The following is a 22,523-nucleotide window of genomic DNA, read 5'->3' as shown; positions in this document are numbered from 1 at the left end:
AACTCCTTACTGATAAATAAAGAATGCATGATTAAATGAGATTAGACCGTTTTTAAACTACATAAGAAATAAACATTATTTGTGAGTCTCTAAAACATTATTTATAAAGACTCTCTTAATATACTACTAAAATTTCATCTATTGATTAAAATAGTACTCCTAAGTATTTTTGTTCATACATGAATGAATATTTATTGTGCACTCATTATGTGCTAGACATGATTCTATGTGCTAGAGAGAAGGCAGTGAATAAGAAATGTAGTATTTGTACTCATGGATCTTACATTCTATTGGGGAAGACAGGCAATAAATAAATTAGGAAATTTCAAATGTAATAAGTACTATAAAGAAAACATAAATGAGGATTTTTTGATATAATACATAGGAATTTACTTTAGATTGAGGAGTTCTATTTAACCTCTGAGCAAGCAATAATTTAAACTGAAGCTTGCTATTAGCTATCCTAGTAATTGTATTTATGTAAAATAATAGTTATTCAAAAATAAGCAGAAAATATAGTTCAAAAGTCTCCTAATTTAAATTTCAATTTTATCAAAATTTGATTTAAACAAATGATATATCTTTCTATATCTCTTGGTCTGAGCTAAATGTAATCTGAATTTAAATCTGCTGCCTCCTTTCCCTGCTCTTTGACTTCTCATTATCTTTCTTTCCCATTGCTGTATTATCCCACATTTAAAAAAATATCAATTATACGGTTATCCTAGGCATAACATAGGTGCATACAGACAAGGTGATTAACCTAGGGTTCCTCATATATTCAGGAATTTAGGTTCAAGGTACTGAAGGTAGAGAAATAAAAACTAGGAGACTTTATATATAAAGACTCCTAAATGTTCAGTACAAGTAAATAACTATCCACTCTGATCTTGAAGGAAACAGGAGAGAGGTCGCCAAGAAAAAAGTAAAAGTCAGACTATTTAATGTGGTTTGTCATGTGAAAAAGATTTATATTAAGTGAGATTTCACTGAGCTACAGGACTAGTACGAAAACTCAGCTAGAGATTGAAAACAAAGCAAACAAAAGAGAGGCATTTATGAATAGAAAAATTTTTTTGAAAATGAAAAAACTGAATATGGGTTTAATAAAAATTGTAATATTAACTATAATGGGAGTCTAGTAAGAAATGAGAGGAGCATAAGAGAGCTAATATCTTTATGTACCAAAATGGAAAGGTGTGGTAGGAGAATAATGCCTTCCCTCGAAAGGCATTTAAATCCTATCCCTGGAACTTTAAATATATAAGATTACTCGGCAAAGAATTAATGTTGCAAATGGAAATAAACTGACCTTAAAATTGGAACTGTATTCTCGATTATCCTGGTGGGCCCACTGTAATTTTAAGGGTCCTTAGAAGTACAAGAGGGAATCAGAAAAGAGAACCAGAAGGTAGCAGTGTGAAGACTGGGCCTGGCTTGATGTTGCTGGCTCTGAAGATGGAAGAAGGCGGCCATGAGCCCAAGAAAGATGGTGGTCTCTAGAAGCTAAAAAAAAGCAAGGAAAGTGATTCTCCCCTAAAGCTTCCAGAAAAAAATGCAGTTTTGCTAACATCCTGATCATAGACTTGAGAAATCCTGTTTGGAACGCCTAATTACTGACTGACATAAGAAATCTGTGTTGCATTAAGCCATTATGTTTGTGATAATTTGTTATGGCAGCCGTATAAAATTAATACAGAAGTCAACACATACTGTCCAAAATTGATACAGCAAAGGACACATTGAAATATGGATACTAGGTGTGACAAAAAGATGTATACACATTTTAACAGATATTTTCTAATGTAATACTTTTAGAAGTTGAATTGAATTACAGTAGCAAGGTGTAATAAGACATTCACTCAAAAGATGGTGTAATCAAATGAATGCTAGTATAACCATGAGACAAAGCAGGACAAAGACAATGGTGGAAGCATGGTTGTCATTGGAGAAGTGCAAGACTATTTTGAAATGGTATTTAAAATTCAAGAGCATTGTGGAAGTACAACGACAATGAAGGCGTGAGTATGCAATAGAACATCCAACATGCCTAACAACTGCAAGTATCTGTGATACGTTTGAGACGCGTGGTACTGTGTGTGATGCGCACAAGGGAATATCTGGGAGACCTTATATGCAACAAGTCCTGCAGTAGTTCACCATAATTAAAAGTGTCTGGATGCTGATAGTCACCACTTTGAGCACCTCCTGTAATTGCAGAAGTCAAACATGACTTGTGTTCATCTTTTGTTATTGGTATATATTGAGTATTCTAACGTTAATACAGTTTTTTCCTTTTTAAAATTATATATACTTTTTTGGATACTCTGTATAAATATCAGCAGAAATAGCTAAAAGAAATTGATTGCTTCTGAGAAGCAGCAGGAAAAAAACTGCTGTTTCTTGGTGTTGTTATGAGCTACTTTAGCATCATTTGGCTTTTTAAAACATGTGAATGTATTATTTCAATGAACGATAAAATTAAGAAACAAAGAAACCAAGGAAGTTGTATATATGGTGGAAAAATCTGTTTGTCTGCTCTTCTAATGTTCGTCTGGAGTAAGAGTGAAGGACTCAGCTAGCCTGAGCTATAGCTGATCTCACCGTTTTTATTTTTACCATTAAAGAGCAATTATCTTTCAAACTTTTCTGTTTTCCTCACCTCAAACATTTCTATCCTTCCTACTCCATTGGAATCCTAGGCAATCTGTGAGTACAAAGTGAGGATTTTTGGTTCCAATAAGTTTATCATCTGAAGAAAAAGCAAAATGGGAGTGTGTGTATGTACATATATATAAAAGTATACATATATTAGAGATTATATATAGCTTGTATATATTATATATCACATAATATAAATGTGTGAAAAAAACACAAGAAGCAAAAACCACTTTAAATACTGAATACGTGGGTGGGGAATTACACAGCAAACTTCCAGCACTGTCAAAATTCTTAAAAGTTCTTTCTGCTCATCCTTCAGGCAAGTGTCTTATATCTCATAAAGCAATCTCGCTCCTGTTTCTTTATAAAATTCACTCAAAACTCACCCCTTGCCCTCAACTTTCTTTCCCCTTTCAATTTTTCCTTCTCTAGCTATGCCTTTACTACGTGAAGCAATCTAGTACACTTTAGCTTTTGCAATTTTCCTTTCTAGCTGTTATTCAGGAAGGGAGTTGGGAAAAATAAAAGGCAGAAAATGCTGTAAATATTTTAATACATTGTTTTTGTCTCTGTCACATAAGATTAGGCAAAGATAAAGTAGGAGATGTTCTTGAAGGAGAGACTGAACAATACGACACAGAAAGAAATTGATTTGTACATGTAGAAGACAGACGGCAGCAAAATAAGGGAAATTGTGCTGGAATTTAGTGGAAAATAAATATATGTAATAAATTATGGAGGCACTGGGAACCCATAAATTTTTTTATCAAGATAAAGTCAATTTTTATATGAATAGCATACAAAATGATTTCATTAGTGTGAGATCAAAGGTAGAGAGATTAAGAAGGATACTGTAATATTCTGAAATGGGTGATACGGGACTGTACAGGCTTATGGAAGCTAACAGATATGGAAAGAAAAATATCCTATAACAATTTTTTATATAAATATAATTAATTATTGATAGATTTCATGCAGTTAAAGGGATACATTTAAAGTGAAGATGAATAAAGAATTCAGTTTACCATAGTACTATAAGAAAAGGATTGGCAGTAGCTGGAAACTGCCAGGGGTAGGGGGAACATAACATCAATAAAGATACCTTATCTCAAACTAGGTGAAGTAAAGACCAAAGGGAGGCCCAAACTTTACCTGTACGATGACCACTTGTATACTACCTAATCCCGAATTGTATCCCACATCTTTAAAATAAAAAAATTAAAAATTAAAAAAAGAATTCAGTTCACAGGCAGAAACAGCTCTTTTAAAACAAAAGTAAAGAAACGGATATATTTTAAACATTTTTTTTTTTTTTTAATTCAGAGTCTCACTCTGCTGCCCAGGCTGGAGTGCAGTGGCACACTCACAGCAACTGCAGCCTCAACCTGCGGAGCTCAGGTGATCCTTCCACTTCAGCCTTCTAGGTAGCTGGAACTACAGGAGCAAGCTACTACGCCTAGCTAATTTTTTGATTTATTGTACAGACAAGGTCTCGCCAAGTTGCCCAGGCTGGTCACAAACCTGTGGGCTCAGGCAATCTTCTCACCTCTGCCTCCCAAAGTGCAGGAATTGCAGACGTGAGCCACTGCACTTGGCTAAACATTATTTTTTATTATCAAGTGGGTCAGAACAGATTTCGAAAAACATCATGGGTAATATCAAATTCTAATGACCATTTTTTTTTTTTTTTTTTTTTAGGAAAAATATGTATTCGGCTGTTGTTGGGGGGAATGTCTTAGATATGTCTGTTAGGTCTATCTGAATTATAGTGTTATTCAAGTACATCATCTCCTTGTTAATCTCTGTCTACTTGCTCTATAATATCACTTATGGAAAGTGCGGTATGGAGATCTCCAAGTATTTCAATCAAGAATTCCCTATCCAGGTAATGACCAATTTTTATAAATAATAGTTTTCTCCCATCATATAGAAAAATTAACCTGTATTTAAGAAATTATTATTTTTCACTTAAGTTGCTTTTTGAAAGAGATACTACATTCACATTGTAAAAAATTCCAAAATTAGGAAAGTATATTATAGTGAAATGTCCTCCTTCCTACCCTGGCATACTAGTTTCTAATGTGTACCTCTATGCATAGAAAGGCAACTGTATATATATCTCCCATGTATATTTGAGGGTGCTTGTATATATATCCTCTTTTGTACTCAAGCCTACGTATTATTGTACACATTTTTCTGTTAGCAATTAAGATTTACCTATGTTTTCAAAAAAGATAATCTTATATAATGAACAATTTTAGTTCAAATAAAATATACCAGAGGTTTTTTAAAAAATATTTTCATGGCTTTCCTGGATTCCCCATGTCCATCTCATACATACCCACTCTCAACTAAAATATCTTGCTCTATTCCGTTTTTCATCTCCTTTCCCTCCATTACTGCTAATTGCATTAGTTTTAAAGAAATAATAGAAAATGTAATGAGCTTAATGCAAGTATTTGTAGGACATGCAAGAAAATAACTAATTTAGGTAATTCAAAGACCACTAAGTGCTACTTCATTAACTGTCAGGGATTTCTATTCTTGCCTTGCAGAATTACTTTAGAAAAATGGCTATTCTGTTTTCTTTTGTGGTCTAGACTTAAACATAACCTAGATTTATGAAATTCCATGGTCATTATGAAAAGATGACTACTCTTCTAAGCACATGTAAAATAACCAAAGGTATTCATTTATTTATTTGTAGATTTTTAATGATAATTATATGTATATTAAATTTGCAAGCATCCTTAATGAAGGACTAGGTATATGATACAAAGTTAATGTTGCCATTCAAAAGATAGTAAAAGCAAATGGTTCAAGTCCAGGATCTGTCACTTAAAAACCTATGTGTCCTTGGTGCAAATATTTACTCCTAATTGCTTGCTTATAAAATGGAAATGTGGTCACCCTTCCATATCCATGGGGGATTGGTTCCAGAACCCCTGTAGATACCAAATTCCATGGATACTCAAGTACCTTCGGCCTTCTGCATCTGCGGATAGAAAGTACAGTCACCTTCGCATCCGTACTCCTCACCTAGTATCTGCAGATTTGGATGTGAAACCTGCAGACGCAGAGGGCCAACTATAATACCATCATATATCTCAGGATTACTGTGAAAACAGCAAACAATAAAAATGTGTTAAGGCACTTAGTAATTTTTTTGGTAATTATTTTTAAAGCACCAAATAACTGAAGGTTGTTAAATACTGACATGTACACATGCAATGAATGTTGATATTTATTACACGTGTATTAATTCTACAAGCCCTCTAGAAGAACTGTTTAAGTTCACTTGTAAGTCAAAACATTCAAATTCATGAATATATTCAGCAGATGCTTTCTTGAGCAATCACTACCATGTGCCAGACAATATGCTGAGATTAGGGGTAGAGAGTAAGATAGATAGTCCTTGCCCTCATACAACTTACAAGAATGCAGACAAGTGTACAAATATTAATTAATTATGATTGGGATAAGTCAGTAGGGAGAAACTCTTAAAAGGCAAGAACTAAGGTAAGTTTTGGCATGGATTGCCGTGCAATTTCTCTTGTTTATTCACAGTCCAAACGTTTTTTGGTACCATGCTAGAAGGCTCCTTTTTTAACTATTATTTTCCTGTTATCCATTTTAGAGACTCATAGCACACTATATTTAAATTAGTACCTTTCCAATTCTGACCTACACTTAAAATATAGGAAGAAAATTATGCTAATTTAGGTAGAGAGTTATTTTACAACATAATATTGGTTAATGATATGCACGGGTCATAAAAACTTTTTAGAATTTAATATTCTTTTAAAAAATGACAAATAATTCTAGTTACATATCAATATAAGATTTTATAGAAATATAAATCATAAAGGAAGAGATCTGAAAAGACCACCAGAAACTAACAGTAGTTAAATAGATCTATAAAATCTACTGCTCAAAAGGTAAAGAACATATGGAAATTTTTGTCAATTAAAGGGGGGCACTTTAAATAACCTCTTAGGAAATATTTATTATTCATGAATCACTTGCTCATTTTTATAAGGCTTAAAGTGCTGTGAAAAACTTGAAAAATTTCCCAGAGCCAGATTAGTGATGTACATTTAGAGTAAGAGCAAGCTTCATTTAAAACCCATGTTATGCAGTTATGCTCTGACGGATTAATATTAAGCAAATACAGCCAGTAAAGTCAAACTAATAATTACATTTACTTTCTATTAGCAAATACCATTGGATTTTTTAAAGTATTTTGCTTGCATAAACTCTTCCTGATAACTTTATAACTGATACTCTCTCTACCTCTCTGATTTCATATTTTTAGACATTGAAGTCATCAATCAACCCATTAGCACTAATTTACACAAATTCAGAGAAAATTTCTTATTAGAAATTTTAATCTCTAATAAAGTAGAAAGACTAAAAATTAACATTTATTTATTATTTAAGCTATACTGATGAATGTTTTATTGGGGTAAAGGATTTGATCATACAACATTAGAGGTTAAAAGACCATCTAAAAAAGGACAAATATTCACTAATAACACACACTCAAGGTTTCCATAAAGGTATAAGAAAAATAAATATAAAAACCCTTATTTAGGCTGTATAATTGATTCTTAGCACTGTTCACATTTGCACGGATGCATCTGAGATATACTGACAACTATTCTAAATAAAAGAGCTCATACAAGTTAGAAGGCTATTTTAATTTTTTTAACTAAGAAAATATATTACTGTAATTTCTGCATAGGTACAATAGTACTAAGTGAGTTTGGTACAACAAAATCACTGCAAAGAATAATGTAAAATCTAATAATTATATAGGCTAATAGTAGAAAATAAGTAGATCTTACTTATATTATTGTATCATATCATTTATACTACTTTAGAAAACCTTAATGAGATTTAAGATTGTACTTTAAAAGGTCTTACACATTTCTTCAACTGTTAAATGGGTTACAGACTATTCACTGCTGAGAGGTACATTCTACAAAGTTGTGAGATATCAATTTTAAGTTAGGGCCATTGACAATCCATTTTGTGTCTTATGGAGAAATTTGAACAAGTTAAATAAGTCAGACAGGGAACTTCCTAAAAATGAAGAGTCTCCTGCTCTACTGACTGAGCCAGCCAGGTGGTAGGCCTAAAATTATAAAATAAACATTATCCTATCATCAGATAATCTTAAGATTTCAAACGTACTCTTATTAGTTAAGGTACTAGTATAAAATAGATGAAACAAACTCAATAACAGAAGAGAGTTTAATAAAGGTGGGCTGGGCTTAGGGAACACCATGGGATATGGCAGTATACATAGAACTGGCAACAATGGTAAGCCACTATACTCAGGAATAAAAGGGTAAGGGGAGGAAGCAGTCACTGGAATGCAGGGGGAATAGCTGTATAGAGAGGGAATGCCTAACAAGCTTGGCAAAATAGCAAGAGGTGAGCTAGAAGAATAAATGTTTTGATTTTAAACCTAAGACACGATTCTTGTTCTCAACTACTAACTGCCAACAAAATCTGCTCCAATTTCCAACTAGAAGAAACAAAGTGCACTCTAATTATGGAAAATGCAGCTGTAATTTGTCCATCCCATAAATATATTACATCAATTTTTTCAAGTCATTTACTCCTGCACATGTCATACCAATCGCAACATAGAGATATACAAGACTAGTCTAAGAAAATTATTGTAAATCAAGAGAAAAATGGAAGCCACACTGTCATGAATACTGAATTACAAATAAAAGGAAAAAATAATCCTGGTTACAAAGGATGCTGCTTTTCTCGTCATATGTTTTAAAACCCATGACAGTTTATTTCTATTATCTTTTGCATATAGTTACTATCACTCTGCATATAACACTAAAGTCTCTAAGAATACAAATTGAATATTCAATGTAATTAAATTACTATCCATTTTCCTTCATAAATTTCTGGAGGGAATATAAAATGGCAGTTACTATGGAAAACTGTTTTAAGTTTCTCAGAATGTTGAAAACAGAGTTACCATATGACCCAGCATTTCTACTCCTAAGTATTTACCTAAAAGGAATGAAAACATAATGTCCACACAAACACTTGTAAATGAATGTTCATAGTGGCATTACTGATAATAGCCAAAAAGTAGAAACAACTCAACTATCCATTAACTAATGAACAAATAAACAAAATGTGGTGAACTCAATGTAGTACTATTCATATTTTAAAAGACACTAACTACTAAAACATGCTTCAAAACAGAAACTCAAAAATTGCTAAATGAAAAAAGTCAGACAAAAAAAATCCCACGTTGTAAAATTCTATTCATATGAAAAGTCCAGAACAGTCAAATCTATAGTGATAGGAAGTAATTTTGTGATTACCTGTGGAAGAGCTAGAGAGTGCGGAGGAAAAGAAGTGACTGGTAATGGGCACGAAGATTTCTTTTGGGATGAGAGAAATGCTGAGTTAGATTGTGGTGATGGCTGGACAAATCTGTAACTATACTAAAAATCACTGAATTGTGTACTCAAAATGGATCAATTTGTGGTATGTATATTTCAATATAACTGTTTTTAAAAATTAATAATATGGCCAGGCACAATAGCTCAAGCCTGTAATCCCAGCACTTTGCGGGGGCTGAGGCGAGAGGACTGCCTGAGTCCAGGGGTTCGAGAACAGCCTGGGCACTTGGTGAGACCTCATCTCTGCAATAAAATCAAAAAATTAACTGGGCGTGGTAGCGCATGCCTATAGTTCCAACTACTTGGAAGGTTGAGGCAGAAGGATCACCTGAGACCAGCAGGTCGACAATGGGGTGGCTGTGAGCATGTCACTGCACTTCAGCCTGGGCAATGGAGTAAGACTCCAACTCAAAAAAAAAATTAATAATAGTTTTATTTTTCCCTTTCCAGATGTATGATTGCTTCTATTAAGACAATCTAATAAATAAAAGCAGTTTTCCTGTTGGACCAGTGGACATATATCTTTTACTTCCCCACCAGTTGATAAAAGATAATAGAATATAAATTTATTTTAAAAATCTTTAAGGAGAATACTTTTTATCAGTTAGCTACTGCAGCCACCCTAAAATTCACAGGCTTAACAACCATAACTTATTTCTTCTAAATCCATAGACTGGCTAAAGAAGGGCTGTTCTTGGCTGGGCTCAACTGGGTTCACACATGAATACGTGGGTAACTGGAGCATCGTCTGGCCCGGTGCTGGTAGTAGCTCTCCTCCAATATTTCTCATCCTTCTAGTGAGAACAATAAGTTGTCACACATATTCTCAGTGCATGGTAGATGTGTAAGAGAGGAAGCATACATAGAGAAGCTCATGCCATTCGTAAAAGCAAGTTAGATGGTCAAATCCAAAGTCATAAGTCAAGGAGGCGCCTTAAAAGTTATATAGCAAAGACATTATTGGGAGTGCTTGCAAATTAGAATTATAGACTCTACCACAAATTTTAAATATTTTAATTTAAATATATGTTGGTATATTTTTCAGTGGGTGTATCAGGATTCAATGCTATCAATTCAATCACATGGTTATCTCTTAAATCAATCACTCTTCTCTTTTTCACCGCTGCTACTGTGTCACTTTAGAGATTCCTAACTTAGACTAATGTGTTGGTCTCCTTTCCTTTAGTGTCAGCTCATTATTGGTAATTATAGACATACTTCGTTTTATTGCGATTAGCTTTATTGTGCTTTGGAGATGACGTGGGTTTTTTTAATTGAAGTTTTGTGGTAACGATGTATCATCTAAGTCTATTGGTGCCATTTTTCTAACAGCATGCACACACTTCATGACTCTGTGTCACATGCCTCATTTTACTGTGAGTAGCTTTGTTGTGCTTTGGAGATACTGTGTTTAAAAAAAAATTGGAGAGAGGATTAAGAAGGCCAACACGAGGCAGTTACAGTTTCTCCTATGGAATAAATCAAGATAGACAGTGTCTTTAGCAGTCAGACAAGAAGACAAGCAGCACGCCCCATGACTTATCAAAGAAGTGACAATAGGAGTCTAATAGGGAGCAGGAGATTGAGGATCCTGCCCAGTTACACAACCTGCCAGCCTGCACAGCAGCTTCCTGGCTTAGGTTCTAATGCATACAGAGAGCGGCTGATTCTGAGGCCAAGTCCAGCCATGGCTTTTGCAAATCTCTGGAAAGTGCTCATTGGTGACAGCCTGGACCCTTGCTGCCAGAAGATTCTGAAAAATGGAGGGCTGTAGGAGGTGGAGAAGCAGAACCTCAGCAAAGAGGAGCTGAAAGCAGAGCTGCCGGACTGCGAAGGCCTTATCATACGTTCACTAGGACAAGAAGATGACTGCTGATGTCATGAACACTGCCAAGAAGCTCCAGGTGGTGAACATGGCTGGCATAAAGTACGAACAGTGTGGATCTGGAGGCCGTAACAAGGAAAGGTATCCTGGTGATGAACACCCCCAATGAGAACAGCCTCAGTTCCATGGTGCTCACCTGTGGGATGATCATGTGCCTGGCCAGGCATATTTCCCAGGCAAAGGCTTTGATGAAGGCTTGCAAATGGAAGCAGAAGAAATTCATGGGAACAGAGCTAAATGGAAAGACCCTGAGAATCTTGGCCTGGGCAGGATTAGGCAAGAAGTGGCCACCCAGATGCAGTCCTTTGGGATGAAGACTATAGAGTACAACCCCATCATTTCTCCAGAGGTCTTGGCCTCCTTTGGTGTTCAGCAGCTGCCCCTGAAGGGGATCTGGCCTCTCTGTGATTTCATCACTGTGTATATGTCTCTCCTGCCCTCCACAATAGGCCTACTGAATGACAGTACCTTTGCCCAGAGCAAGAAGGGAGTGTGTGTGGTGAACTGTGACTGCAGAGGGATTGTGGATAAGGTTGCTCTGCTCCAGGCCTTGCAGTCTGGTCAGTGTGCGGGGGCCACACTGGACGTGTTTACAGATAAGCCACCATGGGATTGAGCCTTGGTGAACCACAAGAATGTCATCCCCAGAGTCACTGTGAGGAGGAAATTGCCATCCAGTTCGTGGACATGGTAAAGGGGAAATCTCTAGCGGGGGTTTTGAATGTCCCTTACCAGTGCCTTCCCTTCACACACCAAGACTTGAATTGGTCTGGCAGAAGCTCTGGGAACAATGATATGAGAGTGGGCTGGATCCCGCAAGGGGACCACCCAGGTGGTAACACAGAACATCCCTGAAGAATGCTGGGAACTGCCTAAGTCCTACAGTCATCGACAGCCTCCTGAAAGAGGCTTCTGAGCAGGTAGACGTGAACTTAGTGACCACCAAGCTAGTGAGGAAAGAGGCTGGTCTCAGTGTCACCACATCCCACAACCCTGCTGTATCAGGAGAGCATGGCTTTGGGGAATGCCTCCTGACCTTGGCCCTAGCAGGCGTCCCCTACCAGGTCGTGGGGTGGGTCCAGGGAACCATATCTGTGAGCAGATGCTCAATGGAGCTGTCTTCAGGCCAGAAGTGCCTCTCCAAGAGGCCTGCCCCTGCTCATGTTTTGAGCTGAGCCCTCCAACTCTTCAATGCTGCCTACCATGATTGGCCTCCAGGCAGAGGCAGGCATGAGCTGCATCCTACCAGACCTCCATGGTGTTAGACGGGGAGACCCAGCACATCAGGGGCATCTCCTCCTTGCTGCCCAGCCTGGAAGCAGTATGTGACCAAAGCCTTCCAGCTCTACTCACTAGTCTCAGATTCTGGAGCTTTTCTGAAGACACCGACCCACTGTGATTAGCAGGGAGAGGAGATATGCATTCCCAGGGAATCTCAGAGATGTCTGGAAGGATTTCATAAGGGAAAGAAAGTGTGTATAAAGTCATTAGGGCATGAGAACATGGGCTCCTGGCGCTGCTTACGCTGCACTCTGCTGACCCTGTAATACAGCAATAAACATCTAATGAGGTGGCTCAGCCTGTAATCCTGCGCCTTTGGGAGGCTGAGGTGAGTGGATTGCCTGAGCCTGCAGGTTCGAGACCCGCCTAGGTAGGCGAGACCTCATCTCTACAATAAAAAATCAAAAAATTAGCCGGGCATGGTAGCGTGCACCTGTAATTCTGCTACTCGGAAGGCTGAGGCGGAAGGATCGCCGGAGCCCAGCAGGTCGAGGCTGCGGGGGCTGGCAGCGGCCACTGCACTCCAGTCTGGGCGACAGAGTGAGACTCCAACTCAAAAAAAAAAAGAAGTGATAATAACCACATAGTGCAAAAAAGAACAAAATCAAGTGACTTGGGCTGAAACTGGTGAGACTCTCCTCTAGATCATGGCACATATCATCAGTAGCCTCTAAACACAGTGGAGAAGGTGAGTGAGGAGAATTCAGGAGTTCTATGCTCCTGTTGTGAACTTGGAGGGCTCCCTGAGCTTTGTGGGACTCCAGTCCTTCATGAGACTGCCTTACCTACTGCTGTGTTCTGCCAAAACCCACATGGAATGGTGCAAGAAGAAACAAAAAAGCCCTGAGCAGCTTCAGCTGCCATATCCCAGGAATTCAATCCATGTGGGCAGCTGCTTTTTAGCAAGTCTGGGAGATCTTGAAATGGACCATGAGGGCAAACTCCATGGCAACAAACAGTTTCTGAATGAGGAGTGCTGCTGTGAAAACACCTGAGACTCTGAGGCTGGTTGTACTTTGACATTGGGAAAACCACCTGAGTCTAAGACAGGGATCAAGGCAAAACTCATGGCCACAGCAACCTCTCACTCCCTGTGTAAACTCTTCTGTGCCCACCCAGCACAATAGCATTACCCCAGTGGCCAGGGACTCACTCCTAATTACTACAGGGGTAGCCAAGAGTACACACTTATGGGGTGCTTGAGTTCACCCCTAGTCTCCCCAAAATCTCAAAACAGAGAACTTGGGTAATCCTCAGAGCCTCACACTCTGCCTAGGTTGGCTGGGCACTTCCTTGGAGCAACACTTGCCAAACAGAAACACCACAGCTACCATTACAGCTGGCTTTCTCCCACAAGCTCCACCTCCTGGCCCGAAGCCAACAACACAGCCTACCACATCTGATATAATACTTCAGGTTTGAGGAAGACCTGACCCCAAACCACAACTAACAGCACTTTTCAAGTGTTGAACACCAAAAGAGGCTGAGAACTCTGGAGAAATGATGGAGTCATACCCTATAGTCTTCATCTCAAAGGACTGCCTCAAGCCACTCTGCCACTCAGGACACCATGATCTAGTGCAGGTACCAAGCACAGGACTGCTACAGCTAGGAATTGAGACACTCACCACACCAAGGATATAAATAACCAAAGAATCCTACAGGGCCGATATCAGCCTCCAGCCAATCTCAAATAAGAAGAAATATGCTACCCAAATGAGAAGAACCAGAAAAATAATTTTGACAATATAAAAAAAGAGTTCTCCAAAACCCCTAAAAGAACACAGTAACTCTTCAGCAATTAACCCTGACCAAAATGAAATCTTTGAAATTCCAGACATAGAACACAAAAGGTTGATTATGTAACTAACTGCTCAATGAGCTTCAGGAGAAAGTTGAAAACCAACATTAAAAAATTGAAAAAACTATTCAGGACATGAATAAAAAATTCTCCAAAGAGACAGACTCCCCACAAAGCAACCAAGCTGAAATTCTGGAAATGAAAGATTCATTTAAGGAAATACAAAATACTGTGTAGTTTTAACAGTAGACTAGAACAAGCAAAAGAAAGGATCTCAGAACCTGAAGACAAGGCTCTTGAATTAACCTAATCAGACAATAAAGAATCAAGAGAATGAAACAAAAGCTCCAAAAAATGTGGGATTATGTAAAACGTCCAAACTTAAGAATCATAGGTATTCCTAAGGAAGAGGAGAAAGCAACAGATTTGAAAAACCCATTTGAGGGAACAATGGTGGAAAAGTTTTATGGCCTTGCCAGAGATTTAAACATTCAGAAGCCGAAAGAACCCCCACAAGATTCATTGCAAAAAGGTCATCCTCAAGGCATATAACCATCTGGTTCTCCAGAGTTAATGTGAAGAAAAGGATTTTAAGAGGAGTGAGATAAAAGTATCAAATCATTTACAAACGTAAACATATAAGACAAAGGTTAACTTCTCAAACAAAAAACAAAAAAAAAACCCCTACAAGCCAGAGGGATTGGGACCCCATCTTCAATCTCCTCAAACAGAGTAACAGTCAGCCAAAAATTCTGTATCCCATAACACTAAGTTTCTTTTTTTCTTTTTTTTTTTTTTGAGTTGGAGTCTCACTCTGTCGCCCAGGCTGGAGTGCAGTGGCCGCTCCCGGCCGCCGCAGCCTCAACCTGCTGGGCTCCGGCGATTCTACTGCCTTAGCCTTCCAAGTAGCCGAAATTACAGGCATGCACTACCACGCCCGGCTGATTTTTTGATTTATTGTAGAGATGAGGTCTCGCTGCCCAGGTGGGTCTCGAACCCACAGGCTCAGGCAATCCACTCACCTCAGCCTCCCAAAGCGCGGGATAACAGGCTGAGCCACCGAGCCCGGCTACACTAAGTTTCATAAATGAAGGAGAAATGAAGTCTTTCTCAGAGAAGCAAACATTGAAGGAATTTGTCACTCCCAGTTCGGCTCTACAAGAAATACTCAAAAAACTCCTAAATACTGAAGCAAAATGTTGAAATACACCAGTTGAAAAACACTGGAAATTATAAAGCTCACAGGTCTTATGGAACACCAACACAATACAGAAAATAAGTAAATACATAAAGCAATCAGATAACAACCAGCACCTTATATGTCATTATTAACTTTGAGCATAGGTGGTCTCAATGCCATGCTAAAAAGATACAGACTGGCAGGATGGATAAGACTGAAGAAGAGAGAATTCTCCCTAACTCATTCTATGAAGCCGGTAGCAATCTGATACCGAAGCCAGGAAAAGACACAATAAAAATAAACTACAGACTAACATCCCTTATAAACATGTATGTGAAAAACTGAACAAAATATTAGCAAGCCAAACTCAATAGCATTAAAGAAAAATTAAAACATTAAAAAAAAATTCTCCAGGACCAACTGGGTATTATCCCGGGGATGCAAAGGTGGTTCAACATACACAAATCAATGAATATGTTCTATTACATAAGCAGAATTAAAAACAAAAATCATATGATCATTTTAATAGATGCAGAAAAGGCATTTGATAAAATCCAGCATTCCTTCACAATAAATATAAGCCCTGCGCAAAATAGACATACAGGGAACATTTCTCAAAATAATAAAAGCCATATATGATAAACCCAAGGTCAATGTCATACTAAATGAAGAAAACTTTAATAGATCCCCCTTCATAACTGGAAGAAGGCAAGGAGGTCCACTTTTACCACTCTTATTCAACATAATACTGGAAGTCTTAGCCAGGAAAAACAGGCAAGCAAAAGAAATAAAAGATAGCCAATTTGGAAAAGAAAAACAAAAATCAAACTATCTCTGTATGCTGATGATATGATATTATACCTAGAGAACCCTAAAGACTCCTCCAAAGGACTCCTGGACTTGATAAACAAATTCAGTAAAGTTTCCAGATACAAAATCAACACACACATATCAGTAGTACTGCTATACAGCAATAGCAACCAACTTGAAAATCAAATCAAGAACTTGATTCCATTTACAATAGCAGGCAAAAAGCTAAAATGTCTGGGAATATATTTAACCAAGGAGGTAAAAGAACCCTACAAGGAGAATTACAAAACACTGATGAAAGAAACTCCAGAGAACAAAAACAAATGGAGACACATTTTATGCTCTTAGACTGTAAGACTCAACCCTGTTAAAATGACTCTATTACCCCAAGTAATCTATAGATTCAACCCAATCCCTATCAAACTACTAACATTTTTTTCCACAGAATGTTTTTTTTTATCCTAAAATTCATATGAAAACAAGAAGCCAGAATAGCCAAAGCAATCCTAAGCAAAAACAACAAAGAGGGAGGCATCCTATTACCTGACTTCAAATTACACTACAAGGCTGTAGTAACCAAAACAACATGATATGGGTACAACAGCAGATCACATGGACCAATGGAACAGAATAGAGAAACCAGAAATAAACCCAAATATCTACAACCAACTGATCTTTGATAAAGCAGACAAAAACATACACCAGGGAAAAGGTACCCTATTCAACAAATGATGCTGGGAAAATTGGATAACTACACGCAGAAAAATGAAATGCGATTCCTATCTCTACCCATATACAAAAATTAACTCAAGATGGATTAAAGACTTAAATGTCTGATCAGAAACCATAAAACTCCCAGAAGACAACCTAGGAAACTCTCATGGGCATCAGCCTAGGCAAAGAATTTATGGGTAAAATCCCAAAAGCAAATGCAACTAAAATAAAAATAAGTGGGACTTAATTAAACTAGAAAGCTTCTGCACAGCAAAAGAAATAATCAACAAAGCAGACAGGCAATCTACAGTATGGGAGAAGATAGTCACAAACTATGCATTTGACAAAGGACTCTAGAACTCTACAAAGAACTCAAATATATCAGCAAGAAAAAAAGTAAATAACCCCATTAAGAAGTGGCAAATGACCCAGACAGACACCTCTCAAAAGAAGATACATAAATGGCCAACAAGCATATGAAAAAACGCTCAACATCACTCATCATCAGGGAAGTGCAAATTAAAACCACAATGAGCTACCACCTCACACCAGTCAGAATGGCCATTCAAAAAATCAAAAAACAAAAGATGCTGACATGGATACAGAGAAAAGGGAACACTTATACACTGTTAGTACAACCTCTATGGAAAGGAGTATAGAGATTACTCAAATAACTAAAAGTTTGCTGTGAATATTCAGTTTCCCCAGCACCATTTATTGAAGAGACTATCTATTTTCCACTGTGTATCCCTAGTTCCCTTGAAAAAAATCAACTGATCATAAATGCATGGGTTTATTTGTGAGCTTTCTATCCTGTTTCACTAGTAGATGTGCCTGTTTTTATGCCAGTATTTTGCTGTTTTGATTGCTATAGTTTTCTAAAATTCTTGACATCAGGAAGTGTGAGACTTTGTTCTTTTTTTTCAATGTAATTCATTTTAATATACTGCCAAATTCTGTTTCTAGTATTCTGTTGAGAATTATTATTTTTGTTTTTTTAATTGTGGGGTACAATTCAGGGTTAGGTATACAAATATTCATTGCTCAGGTACCCTTGTTGATGAGGTGTGCCCCTCCCTCCCCAGGCAGATCTCGACTACTGTCAATCCCACCTCCCCGCCGCCCCCGGCCCCCTGTTTCCCGCTATTGTCAATCCTTTTGCTATAGTATTACGGTAGTTGTTCAAGGTCCACTTATGAGTGAGAACATGTGATACTCAGATCTTTGTTTCTGTGCAAGATCACTCAGTATTATAAACTCTAATTCCATTCAGGTTGCTGTGAAGTTCATGATTTTGTTCTTCTTTATGGCTGCATAATATTCCATTGTGTATACGTACCATATTTTTTTTAATCCAGTCCTCTTTCGATGGGCAGCATGGTTGGTTCCATGTTATTGCTATTGTGAACAATGCTGCAATAAACATATGTACAGGTATCTTTTTTATAGAGTGATCTGAGTTCTTCTGTGTATAACTCTAGTCAGAATGGCCATCATCAATAACTCAAAAAATAACAGATGCTGGAGAGGATTTGGTGAAAAGGGAACACTTCTACATTGTTGGTGAGAATGCAAACTAATAAGTCTCTGTGGAAAACAGTGTGGTGATTTCTAAAAGTTCTCTAAAAATCAACCTTCCATATGACCCTGCTTTGTTCTTTTTGCATCAAGATTGCTTTGGCTCTTTAGAGTGTTTTGTGGGTTCATATACATTTTATCATTTTTTTCTATTTCTGTGAAAGATGTCATTGGAATTGTGATGGGAACTGCATTGAATCTGTATATCACTTTAGTAATACAGACATTTTAAACAATAGTCATTCTTCCAATCCATGAACATGGGATATCCTTTCATTTATTTGTGTCATCTTCTATTTCTTTCATCAGTGTTTCAGTATATAGCTCTTTCTCCTCCTTGGATAAATTAACTCCTAAGTATTTTATTTTTTATGCTATTATACAACTTATTATCACATAGTTTTTTGTTAGTGTACAGAAAAACTGATTTTTTTGTATGTTGATTTTGTGTCCTTCAACTTTACTGAGTTTACCTACCAGTTCTAACAGAGTTTTGGTGAAACCTTTAAGGTTTTCTATTTGTAAAATTGTGTCATCAGCATGCAGAGCCAATTTCACCTCTTCCTTTATTTTTGGATGCCTTTTATTTTGTTTCTTTACCTGACAGCTCTGGCTAAAAGACTTCCAGTATTATGCTATCAGAAGTGGCAAGAGTGGGCATCCTTATCTTGTTCCTGATCTTAGAGGAAAAGTTTTCAACTCAACATCTCTAATTGTTAGGAAAATGCAAAATAAAACCACAATGAGATATTACTTCACACATTTTAGAATGGCTATCAACAAAAAGATGGAAAAAAAAACAAGTGTTGGTGAGGATGTGGAAAAGAGAATCCTGGTACACAGTTGATGGAACTTCAAATAAGTACAATCATTTTGTAAAATAGTATGGAAGTTCCTCAAAAGATAGACTTATCATATGATCTAGCAATCTTACTTCTGGGTATATATTCAAAGAACTTTAAATCAGTTTGTTGAAGAGATATTTCCTTTCCCACGTTCATTTCAGCATTATTTACAATAGCCAAGATAGGGAAGCAAACTAAGTGTCCATTAACAAATGAATGGGCAAAGAAATGTGATATGTATACACAAAGGAATATTATAAAGAAGGAAATATCATCATTTACAACAACATGCATGAAGCTGGAGGGCATGTTAAGTGAAATAACTCAGGTACAAAAAGACAAATACTGTGTGATCTCACTTATATGTGGACTCTAAAATAGTGAAACTCATAGGAAGAGAGAATAGAATGGTAGTTACAAAGACTGGAGAAGCTGGGGAGAGGAAGAAATGAGGAAAAGGAGGATGTTGGTCAAAGGATACAAAGTTTCAGTTAGACAGGAGAAATAAGTTTTTGGTTTTGTTTTTTTGAGTTGGAGTCTCACCCTGTTGCCTAGTTTGGTGTGCAGAGGCACACCCCAGAGGTGACCTGCTGGGCTCCGGCGATTCTTCCATTTCAGTCTTCCGAATAGCCAGAATTACAGGCACACTCTATTGTGCCCGGCTAATTTTTGATTTATTGTAGAGATGAGGTCTCATCAAGTTGCACGGGCTGGTCTCCAACCCACAGGCTCAAGTAATCCACTTGCCTCGACCTCCCAAAGTGCTGGGATTACAGGCTGAGTCACCGCACCCGGCCAAGTTTTAGTCATTTATTTCACATCATGGTGACCACAATTAACAATAATGCATTATATATTTCAAAGCTGCTAGAAGTAGATTATAAATATTCTTACTACATACACAAAAAAAAGCATGTCGAGTGATGGATATGTTAATTAGCCTAATTTAATCTTTCCACAATGTACACATATATCAAAACCTAACATTGTATTCCGTAAATATATACAATTATATTTTGTCAAAAATAAAACAAAAAACAATTCAGCAATGTATAGAATGCAAAGAAAGGATAATATATTTATTGATTAAAAGTTCCAGTTCCAGGAGAAAAATAGAAATATATAGTAGGTGAAAATATTCCAAAAACTGAAAGACAAACCTTTAGACTGAAATGTCTTACCGCAAGTGCCAGGCAGGAAAAATGACAAAATATCATCATATCAAGGCACATTATTAGGCACAACCTTGTAAAATTTCAGATCAGAAAAAGAAAAAGGATCCTTCAGAAACTGAAGAATGACTACCTACAAAGGAATAAAATTAGAAATCCAGCAATACTAGATTATAGAAGACAATAGAGGAATGTTTTCAAGTTTTGAGGGAGATTAATTTTACTGAAATTCTATATCCAAGCAAACTTTAAAGAAGAGAAAGGGAAATAAAACTTTTTTCAAGGATACAGGAACTCAGATACTTTACCAACTATATACATTTATGTATTACCTTGATGCTATATCAAGGATATAAGAATTAACAGTATAATGAATTTAAGAATTAACAGTAGGCTGAAGGCCAAAGCAAGTTTAGGCCCAGGAGTTTGATCAGCTTAGGCAACATAGTGAGACCTCGTCTCTACAAAAATAAAAAATTACCCAGGCATGGTAGCAGGCATCTGTAGTCCTGGCTACTCAGGAAGCTGAGGCAGAAGAACTGCCTGAGCCCATGAGGTCAAGGCTGTAGTGAGCCATAATCCCTGCCGCTGCACTCCAGCATGGGTAACAGAGTAAGACAACAACTCAAAAGAAAAAGAAAAAAGGGATCAACAGTAGATTCATGTGTACAATTTTTTTAAAAAGCCCACAATGACAGCTGTGTAGCAGCCCTAGAAAGCAAATGGCCTCTATGCAAAAGTTGGGGTACTCTGGAAAGGATAAATCCAATGATGAAAACATGCAACAGATGTAATAAGTAAAAAAGTGGAAACATTCGTGAAAGGGTAACAGCATATGCTATGAGGGAGGGAAAAGGCAAGTAGATACCTTTGAAAAAGCAAAACACTATTTTTAAAAAGTCATGAACTAAATATAAAGCAAATAAAAACGACTCATTATTTGAACTCATGGAATGTAGGAAGAGAGAATGCACTTGATCTTGACATTCTTTGTGTAGCAAAGGATTAAGTAACATAGAATTGCAACTCCTTCTTTAATAGGCTGGTCATAACCCCTGATATGCAGTGAAAAACATGCAAAATCATAAAAAATTAAATACAATTTGTTGGATTTTAATCATTAGAATCAATGCTTAAATGAAGCATTGAACGCTGTAAACTCCAGGAAGGTAGAGGCTGTGGTTTAGTGCTCACCACTGTATCTTCAGCACTTAATAAGATATATAACAATTAATAATATTATTCAAAACTTATGGAATTAATTTAACATAGTTACAAAAAGTACTATAAAGTTTTCACAGTATAAAAGGAATGGCACAGCTGACAAAATTAGGAAACTAAAAGAGAAAAAAAATTTTTTTAAGTAGTTGGGACACTGATTTCCTAAGTTTATATAAGGAAAAGTGAAGAGAAAATACCTAAACTTGATATTTTTAAAAAGATGCATATTATATAAACTGAAAAGGTTGATCCATCAAAGAACTAATCAACATACTAGACAAACAGGGGAAGGAGGACAAGGAAAGACGGGATAACATGAGTCAATTCCTTGCCTTTTATGGCAGGAAGTCCACAAATATTCTAAATTTGACAGATATAGAAACAAAGGAATCATTTTTTACCACAAGAGCAAATCTTATAACAACTAAAATCAGAAAGAATAAAAAGTGACCGTTCCCAAGGAGTGAGTATAGGACTGCATGTGGGAAGGGTAGGACTTCCTTTTTAATTTTATGCTCTTCTCTTCTGCATAAATATTTTGCTACTTTGATAAGAAAAAAGAAAAGAAATAAGGATGTCTTAGTTCTAGACTATGAAGCACAATGTAGAACTCGCAGAAATTTTATAAATCTATCAGTAGGTGGCAGTCTCAGCAGAAATCTAGACTTGCAGGCAACAAAAAACGTGCCCAGATAAAGAATTCTCAAACTTTTCACATATGAATTCCAATAGAGTAGATATGATGTGGGAACTGAAATTCTGCATTAATTGTAAGTGATACAAATGCTGCTGGACCAGGGATGACATCTTAATCAGACAACAGAAATCAAGTCTATTTTTTTGTAGGCTCTTTCATGAATATTATAAGAAATTTTATAATTTAAGATTTTGACATAAAATTAAGATATAACCACTACTTTCATTTTAAAAGT

General features: G+C 36.8%; 1 protein-coding gene and 1 pseudogene across 1 annotated transcript in view; one reads left to right on the top strand and one right to left on the bottom strand.

Annotated features, from left to right (window-relative positions):
- The window catches only part of LOC103263401 (gephyrin-like), a 324,475-nt gene that overhangs the window by 164,336 nt on the left and 137,616 nt on the right, over positions 1 to 22,523 (bottom strand). The gene's annotated exons all lie outside the window — the stretch shown is intronic.
- Positions 10,792 to 12,392, top strand: LOC103263400 (annotated as a pseudogene).

The sequence above is a fragment of the Carlito syrichta genome, unplaced genomic scaffold, assembly GCF_000164805.1.
Source record: "Carlito syrichta isolate Samal-C Ts95f unplaced genomic scaffold, Tarsius_syrichta-2.0.1 Scaffold305058, whole genome shotgun sequence".
Classification (NCBI taxonomy): domain Eukaryota; kingdom Metazoa; phylum Chordata; class Mammalia; order Primates; family Tarsiidae; genus Carlito; species Carlito syrichta.
The sequence above is the reverse complement of the archived record's forward strand: the minus strand, read 5'-3'. Positions and strand labels throughout refer to the sequence as shown.